The sequence below is a fragment of the Lytechinus variegatus genome, chromosome 15, assembly GCF_018143015.1.
Source record: "Lytechinus variegatus isolate NC3 chromosome 15, Lvar_3.0, whole genome shotgun sequence".
Lineage (NCBI taxonomy): Eukaryota > Metazoa > Echinodermata > Echinoidea > Temnopleuroida > Toxopneustidae > Lytechinus > Lytechinus variegatus.
In genome coordinates, this window is record NC_054754.1 from 6,555,604 (window position 1) to 6,578,277 (window position 22,674).

Genomic DNA, 22,674 nt, shown 5'->3' on the forward strand with positions numbered 1-22,674 from the left:
TGATTTTTTTTCTATCAAAATGATATGGCAATTGTGAAATCAAGTCCATGATCAAATAAAGAAAGTGACGAAAGTGCTACGAAAAATTCGAAAGGTAAATCAAGAAAGGGACCCGTTTTCCTTTCGCATTTTCCTTCTAAGAAGTGCACCGGAATTAACGGAAATTGACTGTTCGTCGATTAAAAGATATCATGGTCATATCTTTGAACTTGTTTCTTGTACTTACAGTACAGAACTATTTCTTTAAAGCGCTAAGTGGTTTTAATAACGAAATCCATTGACTACGAGTATTTGGGAGGTTTTGAACTTTCTCGCTGCTCTTTCTGTCATTTTGTATTCTTAATTATTCAGCATTCCTATTTCAAACGTTTCGACCGTTTTACATAGATTAAAATACAGATGAATAGCTGTTTGTTTGACGTTCATTTCCTTGACTAAACGCTGGAGAGTATCTTATTTATCTATTCATACAAATATATAGACACACCTACGAAACACACACACACTTATATTTATATATATATATATATATATATATATATATATATATGTATATATATATATATATATATATATATATATATATATATATATATATATATATATATATATATATATATATATATATATATATATATATACATGTGTATAAATATATATGTGTCTGTGTGTGTGTGTTAATAACAGACTTCGAATTAATAAAGATAAAACTAAGGTGATGCTATTAAAATCAAAGTCCTTAAATGAACTTAACGTTTATATTGAGGGGCACAAGATTGAGCAAGTCAATAACATCAAATATCTTGGACTCATGATTGATGATAAGTTGAAATGGAATGCTCAAATTAATATTCTATGTAAATCTGTCGCAAAAAAGTCCATATTCTTGCCAAACATAGTAAATTTGTTAACTCTAACTTATTGAATATATTGTATAAATCCACATTTCAACCATGCTATGATTACTCATGTTCTGTATGGGGTAATTGCCCAGAAGTTTACAAAAAGAAATTGTTGAGAATACAAAAAAGAGCAGCACGAATTGTCACGAAAAACTTTGATTATGAGAAATACAATGGAACTAAGTTAATGACGGACTTGTCGTGGCCAAACATTGAACAAAGACGCAACTATTTTCTTGCAACACTTATGTACAAATGATTTAATGGCACAGCTCCTGGAAGATTGTGTAATGAAATTGAGATGTATTGTGACCGCCATGGTTTTAACACAAGAAACGCAGATTCTTTAAATGTAATAATACCTAAACCTAAGCTAGAATTATTCAAACAATGATTTAATATGCTGGTGCTATGATATGGAACGAGCTTCCACCCAGTCTCCAAAATGCAACATCACTCGATAATTTTAAATTTAAATACAAGAAATTGATTCCAAAACCATGGTGTGCAATTTATATGTACTACATGACCTGAGAGCTTTAATTATTTAAGGAAGGGAATTGTAGCCCAAAACCCGATATGCAGTTTCATGTACATTTTACCTACCATTTTGTTCAAATACACTTCGATCCAAACATTGTTTTCTTTTTTTAGTACCTATATCTTTGTCGTAATTCGTTACAATTTATTATGTATCATTTTTTTTAATTCAGTTTGCTTCATAAATATATGAAACACATGTGTTATGTATGCTCATATTTTAATGTAAATCATATAACACTTTTTTTATTCCTATCTCATATCAGTGTTCAACTTATGAATTTGTTTTATTATCCTGAGTTTTACTGATTTTTATATAGTTCTATAACCATTAATTCATACATTTCGTCCATGAATCGTGTACTTCTTTCGTTGTTAAATACTTGAATTTAATTACATTTACTTTATTTCTTTGTATAACATAATGAAAATGTTCTTATATTGCATTGTATCACTTTAAACACAATCTTTTAGATATTACTTTGATTTTTATCTCATTTATAATATATTATTGATTTACATGTATTTATGTTTTTAATGTCAGGACCATGATGTAAAACAGTTTTTAACTGATCTTGTCATCCTGAATAAATATATTTGAATAAATAAATAAATATGAAGAGAACAATGATAGGGGTAGCTTAAATCAAGGTTCCCCAGAGCTATCTGCCCTTTGGAAAAATTAGTGATGCCGAAAAAATGTCAGTCTGCCGGGAATCGAACTCGGGCCCCCAGCTTTGAACGCCAGTGCATTAACCACTAGACCACAGAGACGGGTTAGTGGCTAGGACGACCCCGATTGTTCTCTTCATCCATTTCTCTCACAAAATATTTAAAACCTTGGGTCACGGCATCGGGGGGCACCAGCAAAAATTTTGAGTCACTCAGTGAACGCGCGAAGTGCGCTCTGTTGCCAAGTACACCGACCTCATAGAGACATTTTGAGGACAGTGCTAAGCGCTGCATTTGTTACAATTACATCTACACATAAAGCGCTTGCAGTCATTGCAATCATGATTAACATACGCATCTCAATAATCAATTCTTGTGAGCTAAAAATGTAGGAAATTCGGACCTGAAGAGGGGCTTGTTTGTAGGAATTCACGAAGACCATATGGATTTTACTGACCAACTGATGCGAAGCGCGAGCTGGATTTTTTTTTATTCAGATAAGAACATTCAGATAAGGACATTTTGAGGACTATTTTTAGGAATTCATGAAGACATATCTCACCAATCCACTCATTCGAACCTAAACACGGACATGAAATGTTTTATATTAAGACCTTAAGATATGGCAATCAGGATAAGTAGTCATGTAAAGGAAGCATATGTCACTTCATAAAACAATAATAACTCGATGTGCGAGGAAATATGAACTCAAAAAAATGTTTCGAAATCTTACTCTCCTCGGTTTAGTGAATATCAATGTGTAATTAATATCATTTAATTCCCTTTAAAGTGATACCCTACATGATAGGATTTTGCTTCACACGGAGGTGCAGTCCCCTGGAATGCGGGGCAAGGTAAAAATTTAAATGTTGCAAAATGACACAATATTGAAAGTCACTGTTCTCTTTTTTCCGTGGTGATGAGTGAGTTTCTCAGCGGTTTCTTTTGTTTTCATGCACCTTAATATATACCCCCATTACACCAACGCTACGTCCATGCAGTTCTCGCTACGTCAAAGAAAAATTGTCATGACGCAGTGGGAACTTGCTGCAGCGTACTGAGAGCGTAGAGAGAACTGTTATTTGGGACCTTTCGCAATCCTCACCGACGCTAATATTAGGGTCCCCTAACACAAATGTTAACGCTTAATCATACACTTGATTTTTTATATTGATTGTACATTATAGTCAATAGAATCAAACGTAGAAAATTGTTCTACAATCATTGCTAAGCTTTATGTTACCAGGGGATTACAGGCCCTACAGATCTGCCTTTCGTGTGCAAAATCCTTTCCCGCGACACCCGCACCATATGTGCATGTATATTACGACTGATGGCTGGAGATATTCGAAATGCAGGACCTAAAATAAATTATGACATGGATAAGAAAGTGTTTTTTCAAAAAAAAATCGACTACATATTGAGAGAGAAAAAACTTACTGAATGAAGGCTTAGATATAGATCATTACAGTCCATCGAATCGATATTGCATTTAATGTGGATTATTGGTGGATCACTGGCAATTGATTTCATGGGTTAGATCAACCTCTCCAGCCAAACATTTCATTTTGCATGCGTTGATACACGTATGTACACAGCATGCAATACGTTTGACCAGGGACGTGTTGACCTCGCGGGTTTCTTTTGTTTCTTTTGTTTAACCCCTTCTACACAAACGATGTCTCTAGCACACGATGTAATGGGCATTATGTTTTACTTTCCGCAGAAATGTGGATTAGATTCAAATTCCGGGGGGAACACTTCCATTGATGAGTGGATACCAGGCACGACCATGGGGTTTCGAACATAACCCTGCTAAACAAGGGAAGCAATTAATTGTTTTCCAGATTATGAAAATGCATCTCTTAACAAGTGTGAAACCCTGCAAGTATTGGATATGTATCCTTTTTTCAGCATTTTAAACATCGTTTTGACACCTTTATACGTAATGTACTTGCCCATGCACTCTGTCCCCTTTTACGCGTGGTACGTCGCTCTTGGTATCCACTAATCAATGGAAGTTGGCCTCCGGGCGGCCTCTCGAGCTCTAGGAGGAGTCAAATGTTGATTTGGAAAGTCGTCCTCAATCGGATATATCGTTGTTACCATAGTAGCAACCAGAATTTTGCACACGAAACGCATATTGAACGTTTCCGTCGCATATGCGAAACGAAAAAAAAAATCTCATGTCACACAATTTGCATTGCCGGCCAGAGTTTTACGACGGGCCCAAAGAGTCTCTTCCAAAGTCAACTACTGTTGTAAATTAGCGTCCGCGTCCTCAAACGAAAGGTCGGGATTGACGTGGCAAAGTCTGCATGATCTCCGAAAACAAATTGAACATGTCCAAAGTCCGCGTAGTGGAAGCGCCGTCTAAACCGAGCGAAGTAATACCCCCATCTCACTAGATGGCGATTCCGCTGCGATCGTCAAAAATCGACAAAGCGTGGTATATCGTAGCTTGAACGTGGCTTGATCTTTTCAATCTTCTCCGTCGTACCTTGATCTTTTCTGAAGCGGCAAGGATCGCCACCATCTTCCTGGTCGCCACAAAATTTTGAACATGTCCAAAACTTACGTAGCGAGATCGCGGAGGTGCTAAAGCGCATCATAATCGAGTCAAGAGCGTATTACAAACGACATATTCGTAGCTGTAACGAAGCTCCAACGCACAAAGCGTGGTAGAAGCGCATTAAAAGCGGCACCGATCGCCCGTGTTTTTCAGGCCCGTTCCCAAGACAATTCTGCTACGCTGCTTCCGTTTACGAGGCGACTGCCTTGCGCTCGACACGCTTCACACCGTTTCCACCACGACGCTTTCCCTTTGGGTGGCATGTGGCACACGTTCTCAGCCCGCTGCAGGCATTCGCGTTGCGCTTTTGCTGCGCCGCTGATGACTGGCCAGCGATTGAGCAGCGACCGTCTGCGCTGCTATGAAACAACGTGCCGATGGTAGCGGATTATCACATTTTCAACAGATTACGAGGCGACACCACGACGTTTTCAAATATACTTCCCAGAAAAAGGACCAAAAAGTATGGAAGCTTAAAAGTGCCACCGAGATGTTGAAATAATTATCTCGGGAAGTCGACATCTTGATAGCAAAAGATAAGATGACGAGATCCCAGATCTCATCATGTCGACATCTTTTAGAAGAGATGATGAGATGACAAGATCCCGGATCTCATCATGTCAACATCTTTTAGAAGAGATGATGAGATGACAAGATCCCGGATTTCATCATGTTGACATCTTTTAGAAGAGATGTTGAGATGACACGATCCCGGATCTCATCATGTCAACATCTTTTAGAAGAGATATTGAGATGACAAGATCCCGGATCTCATCATGTCAACATCTTTTAGAAGAGATGATGAGATGACAAGATCCCGGATCTCGTCATGTCGTCATCTTTTAGAAGAGATGATGAGATGACAAGATCCCAGATCTCATCATGTCAACATCTTCTGGAAGAGATGATGAGATGACAAGATCCCGGATTTCATCATGTTGACATCTTTTAGAAGAGATGTTGAGATGACACGATCCCGGATCTCATCATGTCAACATCTTTTAGAAGAGATGTTGAGATGACAAGATCCCGGATCTCATCATGTCAACATCTTTTAGAAGAGATGATGAGATGACAAGATCCCGGATCTCGTCATGTCGTCATCTTTTAGAAGAGATGATGAGATGACAAGATCCCGGATCTCATCATGTCAACATCTTGTAGAAGAGATGATCAGATGACAAGATCTTCGATCCATGATCATGTCATCTAATCATCTCTTCTTAAAGATGTAGACATGACGAGATCCAAGATCTTGTCATCTCATCATCTCTTCTACAAGATGTCAACATGATGAGATCCGGGATCTTGTCATCTCATCATCTCTTCTAAAAGATGTCAACATGATGAGATCCAGGATCTTGTCATCTCATCATCTCTTCTACAAGATGTTGACATGATGAGATCCGGGATCTTGTCATCTCATCATCTCTTCTACAAGATGTCAACATGATGAGATCCGGGATCTTGTCATCTCATCATCTCTTCTAAAAGATGTCGACATGATGAGATCTGGGATCTCGTCATCTTATCTTTTGCTATCAAGATGTCGACTTCCCGAGATAATTATCTCAACATCTCGGTGGCACTTTTAAGCTTCCATAAAAAAGGGAAGCTGCCCTATCTGTTATGCCGGCGGTCCAAGAGGAAGCGAACAAGAGGTTATGGTGGTGGTAGAGGAGGAGGAGGAAAAGGAGGAGGTATAGTAGGAAGATAAAAATCTAACTGCTGAGCCAGCTTGAAAGAGAGAAAAAAAGACGCTCGCATGTCTTGATGACGAAATGGGTTACCTCCGCAAAAATATATAAATTGAATATGTTTTAAAAATAGAATGAATTCTAACTACAGTGACAGTAAACAATATTAAAATTTTAATGATTCGATCACTGATGTATTGATTGGAAAGCACACTTTATGGGGATTCTGGCATTGTGCCCCCCCCCCCTTATGAGTGCTCTCACATCAGTAGACTACTTCTTGAAAGCAAATTTGAAAGGAATTTACCTAACAATTTTGAGTGACAAACTTTTGTGGAAAAAAATAAACAAAATATAAAACATTTTTATGCTCTTTTATGAAATTCTGGATGCATCCCTCATATTAACTATTAGGCTCATCGACATCTTTTGAGTGAAATTGTAATATATATTGTATATTATGACTTAAGTGACAGCCAGGATCGGACCCAGTATCTTTTGGGCCTCCTCCTACTGTCCTCGTATCAGGTCCTCGTATTCAACTTCTAATTGAAGTTGTTGTATAATGCTAAGATGTATAAGTCCAACCAAATTCTGGACATCCATCTTGGTCGGAGGTTGGCAATCGACTGAAAAATGTCTCATGTGCCGCGATCAATATGACGATTGCTTGAAATCGTTTCAAGAGCCCATCATGAACGTAACACAATCGTTCCATTCGTAGCACCACCGTACCGAGGTCCTAATTAGCGTATGGGCCTCGTTGTACGGTCGCTTTGATCGCAGAAGCAGCGCATCACATCTGCCTCAAATCGCGGCAAGAGAGTGGCAGCGTCGTACTACCAGCGTATTACCATCGCCTTCAGCGCAGGTCCGTCGCAGTGAAGTTGTAGTGCAATCGCCTCGCAGGCTAAAAATAGAATTCGAGGACGATTCTGCTACGCTTTGCGGGATTTTAATCAGATCGCCATGGTCGCCTTGGTCGCCATGATCGCCATCCTAGTGAGATGGGGGCCTAATGACTCAGTAAAGACCTACCAACAGCTTCATAGACGTAGCGAACACCCGGGGGGGGGGGCACTCAGTATATAATGCATAGTGGGTATGTGCCGCGGAGGGGACCCCCATTTTTACACTCAAATTTCCGTTCCAAGGCATAGCATTTTTGCCTTGTTGAGAAAAAGAACAAAGAAAGCCGCTCCAAGGCATAGCATTTTCTTCTTATCGAGAAAAAAGAAGAGAGAAATCCGCTCCAAAGCTTCGCATATTTTTCGTTACGCCGCTCCGATCGCGTTGAATGAGCTGCAATTTTGGTGAAAAGCGGCCGCAGAGCTCCCCGGCGGAGGCCGCGCTAGCTGCATCATGCACGCATGACCGTTCCGTAGGGATGCATACGCGCTCACACGCTGGCGATCCGTTCCAAGGACCCCCGTTTTCATAAACATTTGTCGTTCCGAGGACCCTCCTTTATATAATAAGCCCGCTCCAAGGTCCCCGTTTTTTGTCTCGCCCGCAGCACACCCCCACCACTTTTTTGGTCGAGTGCCCCCCCCCCCCCCCCCGGGGCGGACACCGAAATAACGTGGCAACAACTCTGTCCATGTCTACTGTACTGCCACTACGCGGCCACCATGTAAACTTGGTTGGCTCTACGTCCAAATAGACGAAGGTACAGAAAGTCGCGCAATCTGCTGGATGTAGTCGGAACGTAGCGGGAACCGTTTCGACGCAGCATGGACCGGCTCTGCGCGCAGAATGAACTTTGTGGGCACACTACACACGCAGCATAAACGTCACATTAACGTGATGCGGACGTAGCACGCACGTGACAATGTCACATCTTTCGAGAAATTCAAACAAAGTTGGCGCCACGTCCCAGGGTTTCTTCTGAACTTCAAGAACGTAGCGGGAACTTCGTCTGGTGTAAAGGGGGTATAACATCAACATTAACATAGAATCAAACACACCTCTGCACAAGCAAACACATAACAAACAAACAGACATACGTGGGTATTTCAAACCAAGACTCAAACCCTGTTATCTCACAGAACATTCACTACATAAACCACAACAAAACATCCAAAATGAAAATGCAAGGGCTTGATTTGAATGGATTTTAATCTGTATTGACACAGACAGAGGGAAGTTCTTTATTGACCCTTCATGAGTATTTCTGCTCGTTTTGCAGCTTTTCAATTCAGACCCCATCCAATCCTGCTCTTTTTGTGATGGCATGATCATAACAAGCATGGTATCATTTTAAAGATAATTAAATGATCCTTTGAATGATATCAAATATGCATTGTTCAAAATTGGGAGTTAGGAGAAATTAATGGCCAAACTCAGATTTCCAAACTTTTTTGAGGGGTTTATTTGGTGTATATTGACTAGAAAACGAGAGGGTTTAATACAACAGGATTATATATCTTGTTAAACAGACAATGCAAGCACCAGGATCAACGAAGACATAGGCCCTGAGTAAGTGTTTCATAAACTTATTAAAAAGGTTTCTTATGTAATATAGCATAATTGTAATATAATATACCATTAAAATGAACAACATTTTTTGTTCCCACTTCCTCTTCCTCCCTCTTCCTCTCATTTTCCCCGTTTTTCTTGGGCATGGGAGGGCACGTGCCCCCCATGCCCCCCCCCCGTAGTTACGCCACCGAGTGATTGCCTCAATTAACAAAGAAGCTGTAGAAAATTAACATCAAAATTTTAAATGGCAGGAAAAATCACACAGCCACATGTCCCGGTCCCGGTAATCGCTGAATCTGAACACGGTGTGTTCAGATGATATCAACCGGGACATCCCCGGTGGATCTGTGGGTGATTGTGTGATATTGGTCCAGTATTTAAAGTTGTGATATCAACTTCTTGTAGCATCTTTGTGATCAAATCAATCACTTGAACATGCCTGTGAAGAACATGTGAGATGTCACTTGGACTCGGAAACCATTGAGCTAATTAGCTCCATGCTGAAACCAATTGATGTGAGGGGCGATAGACTCTTCGTGATTGAACCAATCTCTTAATTATTGACATATTCTTAGTAAAGATTATTGAAGCTAGCCTGTGTTACAATATTGTTCATTTTGACTGAGTGCCCTTATAAAGTTTGATCAGTTTCTGTTTGAACCCAGTTAAGATCTCGTTCTTCCTAGTCCTCTCTGTCTTTGATTCCATTAAAATGTATTAGCATGGATTTAATAGATCGATCTCAATGTCTGAAATATCAAAAGACTATATCTCTCATCTCGACCTGCAATGAAAATACTATTTTGAAGGAGAAATGCGCAGCAGGAGTGGATGAACAGCATAGGGACAGCATAAGACATCGTCGTTATGACTCAATTAAGCTGAGGGGAGGACGATACAGAAATGTTTACTTATACTATAAGCGCATCTGATTCAAACAGTTCGTTGAATTCAATGAATAATATTCCTACTGTGGAAATCGTTGAACTGGTGAATAGTACTGATGCCTTTGAATTTCTAAAAGGTTTTATTTGCCAACTCCTGGTATTTACCGTGAATTTTCTTTTCGATCTTTCAGCAGTGATTCATATCAATAGTTTTCTTACCGTTTATTTTTTTTCTTTAAATGAAGCGCCATATGGAAGCTTAAAAGTGCCACCGAGATGTTGAGATAATTATCTCATCATGTTGACATCTTGTAGAAGAGATGATGAGATGACAAGATCCCGGATCTCATCATGTTGACATCTTGTAGAAGAGATGATGAGATGACAAGATCCTGGATCTCATCATGTTGACATCTTGTAGAAGAGATGATGAGATGACAAGATCCCGGATCTCATCATGTTGACATCTTGTAGAAGAGATGATGAGATGATAAGATCCCGGATCTCATCATGTCAACATCTTGTAGAAGAGATGATGAGATGACAAGATCCCGGATCTCATCATGTCAACATCTTTTAGAAGAGATGATGAGATGACAAGATCCCGGATCTCATCATGTCAACATCTTTTAGAAGAGATGATGAGATGACAAGATCTTGGATCTCGTCATGTCTACATCTTTAAGAAGAGATGTCGAGATGACAAGATCCCGGGATCTCGTCATGTCGTCATCTTTTAGTAGAGATGATGAGATGACAAGATCTCGGATCTCGTCATGTCGACATCTTGTAGAAGAGATGATTAGATGACATGATCATGGATCGAAGATCTTGTCATCTGACCATTTCTTCTAAAAGATGTCGACATGACGAGATCCGAGATCTTGTCATCTCATCATCTCTACTAAAAGATGACGACATGACGAGATCCCGGGATCTTGTCATCTCAACATCTCTTCTAAAAGATGTCAACATGATGAGATCCGAGATCTTGTCATCTTATCATCTCTTCTAAAAGATGTTGACATGATGAGATCCGGGATCTTGTCATCTCAACATCTCTTCTAAAAGATGTCAACATGATGAGATCCGGGATCTTGTCATCTCATCATCTCTTCCAAAAGATGTTGACATGATGAGATCCAGGATCTTGTCATCTCATCATCTCTTCTACAAGATGTCAACATGATGAGATCCGGGATCTTGTCATCTCATCATCTCTTCTTAAAGATGTTGACATGATGAGATCCAGGATCTTGTCATCTCATCATCTCTTCTACAAGATGTCAACATGATGAGATCCGGGATCTTGTCATCTCATCATCTCTTCTTAAAGATGTTGACATGATGAGATCCAGGATCTTGTCATCTCATCATCTCTTCTTAATGATGTCGACATGATGAGATCTGGGATCTCGTCATCTTATCCTTTGCTATCAAGATGTCGACTTCCCGAGATAATTATCTCAACATCTCGGTGGCACTTTTAAGCTTCCATAGCGCCATCAATGAAGATAAAATAATTAATCGATGCACTGTTACAACACCACTACAGCACGGGCTTATCAAAAGCGTATCGCGAGCCACGCGTGCAGAAAGTGACACATTTTATTTATTTGATTTATTCTTTCATTCATTTCATTTATTTATGCGTGTATTCATTTCTTTTAGTTCATATTTCACAACGGTAGCCCATTCAACACAATATGATCTTTCATGCATGAGGCCAGGGATAAAATAAACTACAAATACATACAATTTAAATCAAAGAATGATGATTTATGAGCAGTCATCTATGTATAGAAATACAACCAAAATATACAAGCATTCAATAAATCAATGCAAAGAAAATGAAAAAGGAAAAAATAAGTAGGCCCTACACCTGAAAGGGGAATCGGTATTACACCCTATCATCCAGCAAGATTTGGAATTGTTTTCAGACAGTTTGAAATAATGTAGGCTTAAGTTAGGCCCGACGCACACTGTGCGATTCGTTGCGATCCGAATATCATTGAAATTGTATTGATGTTTGAGATGAACATTCCAGACAATAAAATCTTAGCGATCAGAATTCATGATAGTGGCAAGACTACTGAAATCAAAATCCAGTCTAGCTCGAGCCTCCCTGGAGGATTAAATTCAATTCCAAATCGTGATGACGTCATCGTCGGCTGCGACTCGATTTTGACTTTACTCCGTCCACATGGCTTGCCGCAAAGCAAAGTTATCATTTATTTATCCTAACATTATGTCTAACTTCTGATATGATAATTACTTCTTGGAACTTTCATATTTAATGCGATTTATCAAAAACTTTGAATTCTATCATGTCTATCGGATCGCATAATGTGCGCTAGGCTTTACTTATAATTCTTTGAGGCATACCATAAAAACAGGTATCATAAACTCCTATTATAATCTGTACAACATTTACCGAGAAATATATATATAAACCACGATGAGCAATCCGGTGAGTATTCATGTTATGATCTTTAGAAATTTCTTTAAAAAATATCTGATAACTCATTAAGATACGTATAACAAATATACGTCTGAAGAGTCTACTTTTTTAAGCGCATCCGTCTTAAACGATATAAGAATTTGGTTAACATATTACAGTTTAAAACAGGCCTTTCTGTCCTATTTTTCAATTTCGATAACATCAGTTTAACCTATAAATATCACAGCAGCAATCCATTTGTCTCTGAATAAGACCAAATTATATAAAACAATATCATGCTTCGACATATATTTTTATACTTTTGAGCTTCACAAGTCGTGCAAATACTTTTCTAGCTAGACAACACCTGTCCATAACAAAATATCATCAATTATAACACCAACACATGAAAAAAACTATTACACTTTTCAATTTCATTATTTTTATACTTTACTTATAATTCTTTAAAGTATATTTCATAAAACACATGCATGCAGGCATCGTAAACTCCTACTGTGATCTGTACAACATTTACTGAGGACTATTATATAAACCACGATGAGCGATACGGTGAGTAATCATATTATGAGCTTTAGAGATTTCTTTTAAAAAGTATCTGATTAATCATTAAGATATTCATAAACAAATCTACATATGAAAAGTCTACTCTTTAAAAAAGGAGGCATCCATCTTAACCCGCACGATATTTCCGAAACGAAAAAAGTTAACGCCGCAAAATTTTATGACTTTTTTCTGAAATCACGCGCAACTTTTGAGACCAAGTTCGCGACATACGAGTATAGCAATGCGATCAACGCCGCGTGACTTCTTACGAGACAATGTCATGCCGAAAAAGGCTCATTTTTATAGTTTGTGTACAAAGTCTATGGGAGATTAAATTCTTAAAAGGGTAATTTCCAGTGAAAAAACAATGAAAAATCAAAGATAAAAAACAAACAAATACATAAAAAATTAAAAAAAACAAATACATTGTTTTTTTGAATTTTTCTTTGTGGAGACCTTTAAATTAGATTAAAAAGATGATATCTTGAAAAAAAAGAAAATTTGAATTGAAATTGGGTGTTAAATATGCAAATAATGTTTTCACGAATAAATTTGAATATTTTATTATAATAAATAAAAAAAAAATCGTTTTCAGATTTATTGTACTGGCTTGTAGTTTACGTGGAAAAGATTGTGCGTGCTAAATTTCGGCGCGATCGCGCGAACGGCGGCCGAGATCAGAAGGGGGGCATCATGCCCCCCCCCCGTCCTCAATATATCTCAAATAGCCCAGTCCTTTTAGGGTTAAACGATTAAACAATTTGGTATACATATTACAATTTAAAACAAGCCTTTCTGTCCTATTTTCAATTTCGATAACTCCAGTTTAACCTATGAATACACATTTCACAACAGTAATCCATTTGTGTTTAAATAAGACCAATTTATATAAAACAATATCAATGATGTTTCGACAACGGTTCTACATATTGTCTTATTTCTTTGAGCTTCACAAGTCGTGCAAATACCTTTCTAATCATATCATTTACGTGATTACAGCATAACAAAATATCATCAAGTATAACATCAACACAAAAACTTACACTTTTCAATTTCGCTATGTTCATATACATTTCAGCTATTGAAATATTTTTTTTAAGTTAATTTATCAAATAATGATAAACTTCAATGGCCCGTATTCTGATGCCCGGTTTAAATAAGGCTAAGTCTGTGCTATACAGAGTGTCACACAAAAAAGGAAACTCGTTTTCAAAGATAGATTTCACAATTACTAAATATGTTTTTACTATAAATTCGATACTCATTGCAAGAGTGTAATCTCATTTCTCATTTGAAACAAACGGCTTAACAAATCGTTCAGGCATGGCAAGATTACAAACAATAGACCAGTTCGTAGTTACTTCATGGACAGTTTTGGTCAAAGACCTTTCATTTATTTCACTACGATAGCAGATTTCAAAGCAAGATATTACGTAAGCTTGCCTTACATAGCAGGATGAAGAAATTGAATAGACCAGGTGACTAGAATAGCACACCAATATGAAACACTTTATGAAGGTAGTGTTGGCGCTTATCTAATCAGATTTTAAAACGCCATGTCACTTTAGTAAAAATGACCTTCTCTGATCATGCGTAGAATCTTTAGATCATGCGCAGAAAGGAACTTCGAACTGGCTTTACGAGGCATATCAGAAACGATCTGCGCCAGTATGTTGTATTAGTATAATGATGATTTGATCATGTTGCAACTGCTAAGTGTAAGCGCGCCACCTTGTGTTGGTCTCTTGGCCATGGTCATTAAGGACAGTCACACGTAACCTCAAAGTTGTCTAGTTTATTTACTTAAGTCTTACTTTATTAACTCTTGGCGCTGCGCAGAATCTTACGTGTGAGTCTCATTTCAGGGATCAGTGAGAGAAGCTTAACAAACAAAAGAAATGTTAATGAGCCAATTGTCGAATGTGCACGATCGTCGTATCATTTTGTCAGATTTTTCTGCGCAACCTGGTTTTGACATTAAAAATTCAAACTGGTCTTGCCTGTTAAATGCCTGAGGTGTTCGTCTCAAGAAATAAGCATCAAAATAAAATGATTGAATTACATGATTATGCAAATGAAATATCATAATCTATTTGCCTTTGAATTAATAAGGCAAGGAAATCCCGGTTTCCTTTTTTTCTGGGACGCAATGTATGTTACCTAACTTTCCCTGGATCTCTTTCTTCATGTTTAAAATGATGAAGAGAACTATTTCAGTAATAATTCCCAGTTATGAATGATCTGTAGAGTGTTTCATGAAAGGACTTGTCAGACGTTTTATCTGAAGTCTTTTGTAACAGACACCGTAGTAACTTTGCTTCTCAGCCAATCAAATTCAAGGATAGTTGTCAGATCTGACAACTTGTTGGACTGAGATATTGATGGAAGCATTCCATGCACCGAGTGCAAATTAGATGATTGATTTAACTTGTAGCCTATTGTTTTAGGGACACATTTTACAATTTACTATTGGCTTATATGTACAATCAAACCACAATTTTAGACCAGGGTTTGATTTAAACCGGGGGGGGGGATTGAGTGCAGTATCGGGTTGAGGTGTAAAAAAAACTTGAAAGCTTGTCTGATTTTGGGGGGGTTGCATTTTGTCGAGTGAAATTGAAGGATTTGGTATATACTTTTGGTGTATTCTCTGAAATGTTTCAGTAAAAAAAAATAAGTAAAACAAATAAGTTTTCAAAATTTCTCAGGAACAACTGTCCCCCCCCCCCCCCCGCGCTTGGTACGACAATGCCCTCATGCATGGCATGAATAACAAATTTAAGAGAATATCTGTATGTATAAGTGCAATCCCTCCCATAGAGCACCTATTTTGAGACAGTGTTGATAACCTGTTTGCCTGACCTATCAGAATTTTCTCTTTCTTGTTTAAAACTTGGTTGAAAACTACTTTCTTTCGTTACATTAGACTCACTGTGAGAACATTTATTATGCAAACAAAGATCACCAAGGCCCTGAAGACATTTCCGAAATTCCGTTAACCGAGTCCAGTATATGATTGGATTGATTATGCCATTCAATCCCATCATTGTAAATGACAATGGCGAATAAATCACAAACCAACGGTACGTTTGAAACGTTACTGAGTTTACTATCCAGTCTATCCTCACAAAGGTGATGAAGAAACCAAAACTAACCGGAAATAAGCACAGGCCATTTGAGACTGAGACGAGTGCAAATGTAGCTAGGATACTCTTATTTTGGCTCACGCGCTGTTCTAGCATTCGCCCCGACAGACCGGCTTTACGCCCTGCGCTTGCGATGGCCAAGTACACGACAGCATAAAATGTAACACAAAGACATTGCGCTACAACGCTGATAATGAATATAATATTTTGGATGCGTAGAAGTTTACCCCTAGTCAATGTTTCGATGACGAAAAAGCCCCCGATGGGAATGATCCATATAAAGATAACGGCCACGATGCAACGAGGCGCCGTTACGAGGTTCCGCTTGTTGAATGGGTCGTAGCGTATCACGATGAGTCGGTATAATGCCACCGATAAGGTACTCCCTGTTTCGACGACGAGTGATGCACGCGTTACAAGAGCAGTGTTGGGATCCTGAAACGACAGTAAAAAGGTAATCATAAACATATTTCAGCTCGGATATCGAGCTTTCGTTATTTTTTCAGAATTTACAAATTGATTTTAAGTGCTATAGGCATTGGCGGCGGAAGCCAAAAAATTTTAGAAGGGGACAACCCAAGAAAAAAATTTGACAAGCCAAAAAAAAAAAAGGTTCTCAACCTAAAAATTTTAGGGGGACGCGTAGGAAAATAAATTGACAAGCAAAAAAAAAAAAAAGGTCATCAACCACAAATTTAGGGGGGACCGTCCCCCCCCCCCCTCCTCAAATTTAGGGGGGGGGGACACGTCCCCCCGTCCCCCCGCTTCCGCCGCCTATGGCTATAGGTAAAATGTCCGTTTTATTTTTATTTATTTATTCATTCTCGAATATTTAAACAGGGTGGCCTGATCAGCATAAAAAACATACAATGTATGAAAAACATAGTAACAGGACATTATGAGATAGAGAAAAAAGGAACAAATACAAAGTAAAAATACGAAAATGTGCTACGAGATATACAGATGGCAAGATACATGATATGCAAAATATTAATATTAAAAGCTGGTCTTCCTCAGGGCTCTGTGATTATGTTTATAAAAAACATTAAAAAGGATGAAAGATCGTTAAAACATAAGGCAATGTATTTACTAATAAACATGATAAATTCAATTTTGGAATAATAAAATTAGCAGAAGACATATCTCATCATTTCGTCGTACGCACTACGAACCGTCCTCTCTGCGCACTTCGATGCGAAAGTTAGTTTTGCAGAAAACGCATTTAAAGAAAAGCTTTTTTAAAACCAGCAATAAGTGCACCTGCAAGGAGAGCAAATTGTTTACCGGTGTCTTCGTTTAAAGTTCAGGTTCCAAAGTTTCATCCCGTATCCGTATTATTTTCTTGAAGTGAATTATTTACGCCACAGTGCAGTGGCGTAGACAGGTCCTTAGACCTGGGGGGGGGGGGATGATCCCTCCCAGCTGGGCCATATTTTATATATATATATATATATATTATATATATGTATATATACATATATATATATATTTATATATATATATATATTTATATATATATAATTAATATATAAATATAAAGAATGAAGGAGATAACGTACTCGATAAAAACAAAATATCATGGGCCAAAGCAGACGAGTTAAAGATAACAAAATAACACGATCTGCCTCATGGATTATCTCGTGTGTCTTTTAATCACTTTGCTTTCAGCAATAAACAGGGCATCCAGTAATAAACAAACTTCCTTGCACATTTTTCATGGCAGTAATCTTTTGTTTGATTAATGACAATGAGTAAAGATGATCATAAGAGAAATGTCATTTGTCGGATGTCTAGTTATCATCTTGGTCATAACAGTCCTGCTAAACATGATCTAGAATAACTAGTATTCCTTATTTTACTAGTATAGTAGTATACTCTTTTAAAAGTAGCGATATTGTTAATGATCAAACGAATGAATCAACAACTAAAGGAATAAACAAATAAACAGCCAAATAACTGAAAAAAATATCAATTACAATTATAGTAATAGGGGTAAAATAAAAAAAGCTCAACATTATATTTCTTATCCACGTGCAGATATGCGGACACTAAAATGATAAGCACACTCTGTTTAAAATTACCATGATTACAAAGGCTTGATTGAAATAAGTATGGAAATGAAATAAACCTCACCGGGTTGTCGGAAGTAAACTGTATAGATAGTAACTTGTTATAATTTCGATTCATTTCTTATTATGTACCTTGTTATGATGATTATGATAAAAACATAGGTAAGGAAATGTAACAGTTTATAACCTTCAAACCTAGAAGACTGCGCACGTACAGAAATCACTGGTATAAGTAATTCCAAAATACATTGCGCCAAAAATATTGAGTGAAAAAAACCTCGGATATCACTGGAGGCCATCCAAAATTTGCACTTTCATTCCAAAATCATTCATTTACTAATTCGCTTCTTAGAGACTGAAAATTTTCACCTTTCCTTTGCAAAGTAGGGGTTGAGGACATGGCCAGCAGGGAAAAGGGTCAGTGTATGTGTATAGGTAATTTCTTATTAATTCGTTTGAACAGTGTTAATGTGTTATGAAAGCAATTGCTCTGAAAGGGAGTGATTAAGCGACACTTTCTTAAATCTGTAATGAAATATTTGAACTTATCTCCTTTGCAAATACATAATTATTATAAGGAAATGTACTTGGTGAAACTCTGAATAACGATCCTTAAATGTATATGACGACGCAAGACAGTTGTTATTACTTAAAACTTGCAAGTTGTAAATGCATATAAGATGATTGACTCTGAATAAAAGTCCAATTTTGATCATGTTTGTCATTGCTGTACGTTATGATTATTACTTCTATTATTATTGATTGATTTTAACTAGCATTCATTGCTTTATTACTGTATAGTTTTGCTTCTTCCCCCACAGAAACCTGGGGGGATGATTGTACACACCATCCCCCCACCTAAAATTCTGGGGGATGCATCCCCCCCATCCCCCCCCCCCCCCGCTATCTACGCCCCTGCCACAGTGGGCATCGTAACAGAGAGGACGGTTCGTGGAATAGATGCATTGCGCTATCGCGCCTCAATTTCGCTTTGATCGGCAAGTGATTTATAATTATACAAAAAAACTACTTAAAATCCCCTTTTCATGAAAGTTTATCACAAATTTCGGCTCGCGATTTGCGCTCGCAGTAATTGCTGAAAATTTATTAACCATTCATAATTGCCAAAGTGCTTAAAATGTCATGTTTTGAGGTTTGCGCTGTCATTAGGCTTATTTAATAGTAATTAAATTGTCCCTTTTTCAAAAAGGAATATCGACAAGTTTTATCTCTCTCTTAGAAAGAGGAATAAGAAGATAGTCATCCTTTTTATATGATGACAAAATGTCCTTAGAATGTCCCGGTCCCATAGGCGGCGGAAGCGGGGGGGGGGGGTACGCGTCCCCCTAAAGTTCAGATGGAGGGGACAATTCCCCCTCCCCCTTAAAAGAGAAAAAGATGAAGAAAGAAAAGGGAAAAAAAGGAAAGAAAGAAAGAAAGGAAGAAAGGAAGGAAGAAAAAAAGGAAGAAAACTATCCAAGCTCACTCTCTGCGCTAGCTCGCATTTCCTCATTTTTTTTTCCTTCCACTGAAACCCCTCATATCCCAAAGTCTAATTCAATTTGGTTTGTTGTATAGAAAGTTTACAGAAAATAAAACAACATGAATGAATAGGCCTACTTACGAATAAATGAAATAAAATCGAATAAGAACTATGAAAATTATTGAGAGTACGATTAAAAGTGGCACTTCAGGTTTATATACATCGTCGGTGATAAATAAGTTTTCACCCATTGGTTGTTGCCTGGTCTTAGATCTTTAAAAAATGTTCTAATGAGATTTACTTGACAATTTAAGGATGTTGATTTCATATCACTTGTTCTTTATTCATGCTCACAATATCCAGTTTCAGATCAGAATATATAAACAATTTTTTTTTTCTGCTCGCGCTTCGCATTATTGTGTAGGAAGACACCCAATTATCCGTCCTTTTCATGATTCACAAAACATGAATATAATGACCGTTTTAAGGGCTAAAACTATTTTTTCCCGCTCGCATTGTTTAGTTATATGCCTATCTTGTTCATGATTAAAGTGCTTAGAATGTCAATTTTTTAGGTCGGAATGTCAAAAATTTTCAGCTCGCATTGCCCAGAATGTTCAATTTTCGGGATAAAATGCATGAAATTTCCCCCAAAATATAGCTCGCGCTTCGCGCTCGCACTATTTAAATAGGGCTCTAGAGATTATTTTGATATTATGTTGTATTATAAGAATATAGCTAAGAAGTGACTGTTACGAATACCCCTTCAAAGCAACAAACAAAAAATTGAAAACTTTGAACGGCCGATCAACCATTATATGGGTGATTTTTTTTTTTTTTCAGCTCGCGCTGCGCGCTCGCATTGTTTGATTTGTGAGTTACCTATCCTCTTTGGAAATTCTTTACAAAATTTGTCAAAATGCTCCTTTATCATGTCAGTATATCAAAAAATTAAGCTCGTGCTTCGCGCTCGCATTTAATTGTTTGAGACACACAGCAAAGACGCGCTTAGACTGTCCAGTTTTCAGGTCGGAATATCAAAAATTTTGAGCTCGCGCTTCGCACTCTCATTCAATTGGTGATACTTGTATCCTCTTTATTAATCACTAAACACAGTCCCAATTGAGTCCCTTTTCACGTTACCATATAATAAAATTTCGGCTCGCGCTTCGCGCTCGCATTGTTTAGTTGGATACTTGTCTTTGTTCATGATTATAAAAAATTCAGAATCTTCAGTTCTAAGGACACAAAATATCAAAGAATCTTAGCTTATATCAAATAATTTTTGCTCGCGCTTTGCGCTAGCATTATATATTAAGACCACATGAGATACCTTATCTTGTTTATAACAATAAAAACTAACATATACTTAAAACTTCAGTCTTTTGTTAGGACTAACCCCTGAAAAACCAACCAAAAAAATCAGATTATAGAGGCCAATCGAGAAAAATGTTGATGAAAATATTTTTCGCCCCCCCCCCCCCCCCATTGGCGAAAGCTGCATCCGCCCCTGTTATACGTTAAGGCAATGAAAAATGATTTTTACTCAGGTGGTAATTACCACTGGAGTAAAACGCATTGTCGTGTTTTTCAAAAATAAATTATTCCAATCATATATAATACGCATCATTATCAATACTACAACAACGAATCTGACCTCTATTTCGATGACAACTTAATTCAACAGCCACTTTGTCTGCTGAAGGTAGTTATTGAGAAATAATGGTGCCTTCAAGTGTTCTTGGATTTCTTCCTTCAAGATTTTCTTTCTGTGAATATGACGAGATTAAATCTTCAACAAAAATCAGGGACGACGATTATAGAATAGTTTTCACGCTCTTTCACGCGCGTTTTTAAGGACATAATCATCTGCGTCCGTCCGTTTCTGACCGCCCTTTCACAAAGGTAAAAAAAAATCAATTTGAATGATGAATCCAGTGAAAAAATAAGGCTAATGACGATTTTAGCACGTGTGAAACCAAATTAGCACATGATTAGAATCACAAACGCTAATCCCAATCACGAATTCAAATTCAACTCCGAAGGTGAATTCCAGTTAAGTTTCACTCAAATCACAGTACGGATTTTGCTTGTGAAAGGCATCATTTCCAAAGCATCTTTTGGGGGCGGAGCTTACGTAACCTTGTCATGCACTCATCGTAGTTTGTATAAATTTGCGATGCAGTGCTTTGATTGACAAGTCACCGAGGGCACATATCGCCTTCGCTCGAGAATTCGAATCATATTTTATGAGTGGGAGTGTGAAAGGTCCGAATATTCTAGATTCACGTGTAAAAAGGCCCTGAATTTCTTTCTTTTCCCCCTTTTTTTTTGGGGGGGTTGGGGGTCATTGTTACTTGCTGTGGTCTCCTCCCTCGCGGAACCGCCATAGGCTGATGGTTTTGAGAGGTTTCGGATCATTTCTATTTTTTTAATGGCAGATCATGATTTTTGTCAATTTCGGCCAAATTTCACGACCAAGAAAAAACAGAGAAAGTAAATAACGATAGTTGAAATATAATATTATTTTCTGAATGTTATGTCAAAATCGATCACAAAATTGGATTTTCGCTTTAAAAAATATCAAAATTTTGTCTCGCTTGCGAGCAACTTCTTGTACAACCTCTAGCCGCCTGACAATGTTTGGCACATTACGCCACTGTAAATAAGTAATTTGTTTTCTTTGTTTTAAGATAGTGCCTTTTTTCCCTCCCCCCCCCCCCACTTTCAAATTCGCTCCGCCGCCCCTGGACTGCAGCATTAGTCTGATCCATATTCTGGGGACCAATCTTGAGCCAGGCTCTCACTCTGTGCTAAAATTATGGCAAGCCAAAAAGGTCAAACATGTTCATATTTTATGTTCCTCCTTTTTTTTTTCAATTATACTTAAATGCAAATGCTTGCATAGTGAGAAAACTATCTTAACTATTGTTCCAAGGCAGTTACGAATGAATTGAGCATTAAATACGTTGAAACATTTAACTTCGCCTGTTACATATCTTCATAATTGGTTATGACCATAATCATAGACCAGTTTCAATTGAATCAGAGTTCAGAATACTGCCATCTGTGTCTGCATACTAGGATTTATCATGACCGTACACATACACAATATATTTTCCTCTTCAAGAGACATTGTTACAAATGACATAAATGAGAAATGAAAAAATGACACTTGCACTCTGTAATTTTCAATTGTAATATATGACATTTATATATAT

The 22,674-nt window shown here is 37.6% G+C and overlaps 1 long non-coding RNA gene across 1 annotated transcript; it reads left to right on the top strand.

Moving 5' to 3' along the window:
- The first annotated feature begins 5,105 nt into the window (after positions 1 to 5,105).
- LOC121428313 lies at positions 5,106 to 6,425 on the top strand. Its single transcript, XR_005971766.1, has 2 exons — positions 5,106 to 5,149; positions 6,297 to 6,425. It is a non-coding gene; the product is annotated as an uncharacterized LOC121428313 (long non-coding RNA).
- Positions 6,426 to 22,674: the final 16,249 nt, after the last annotated feature.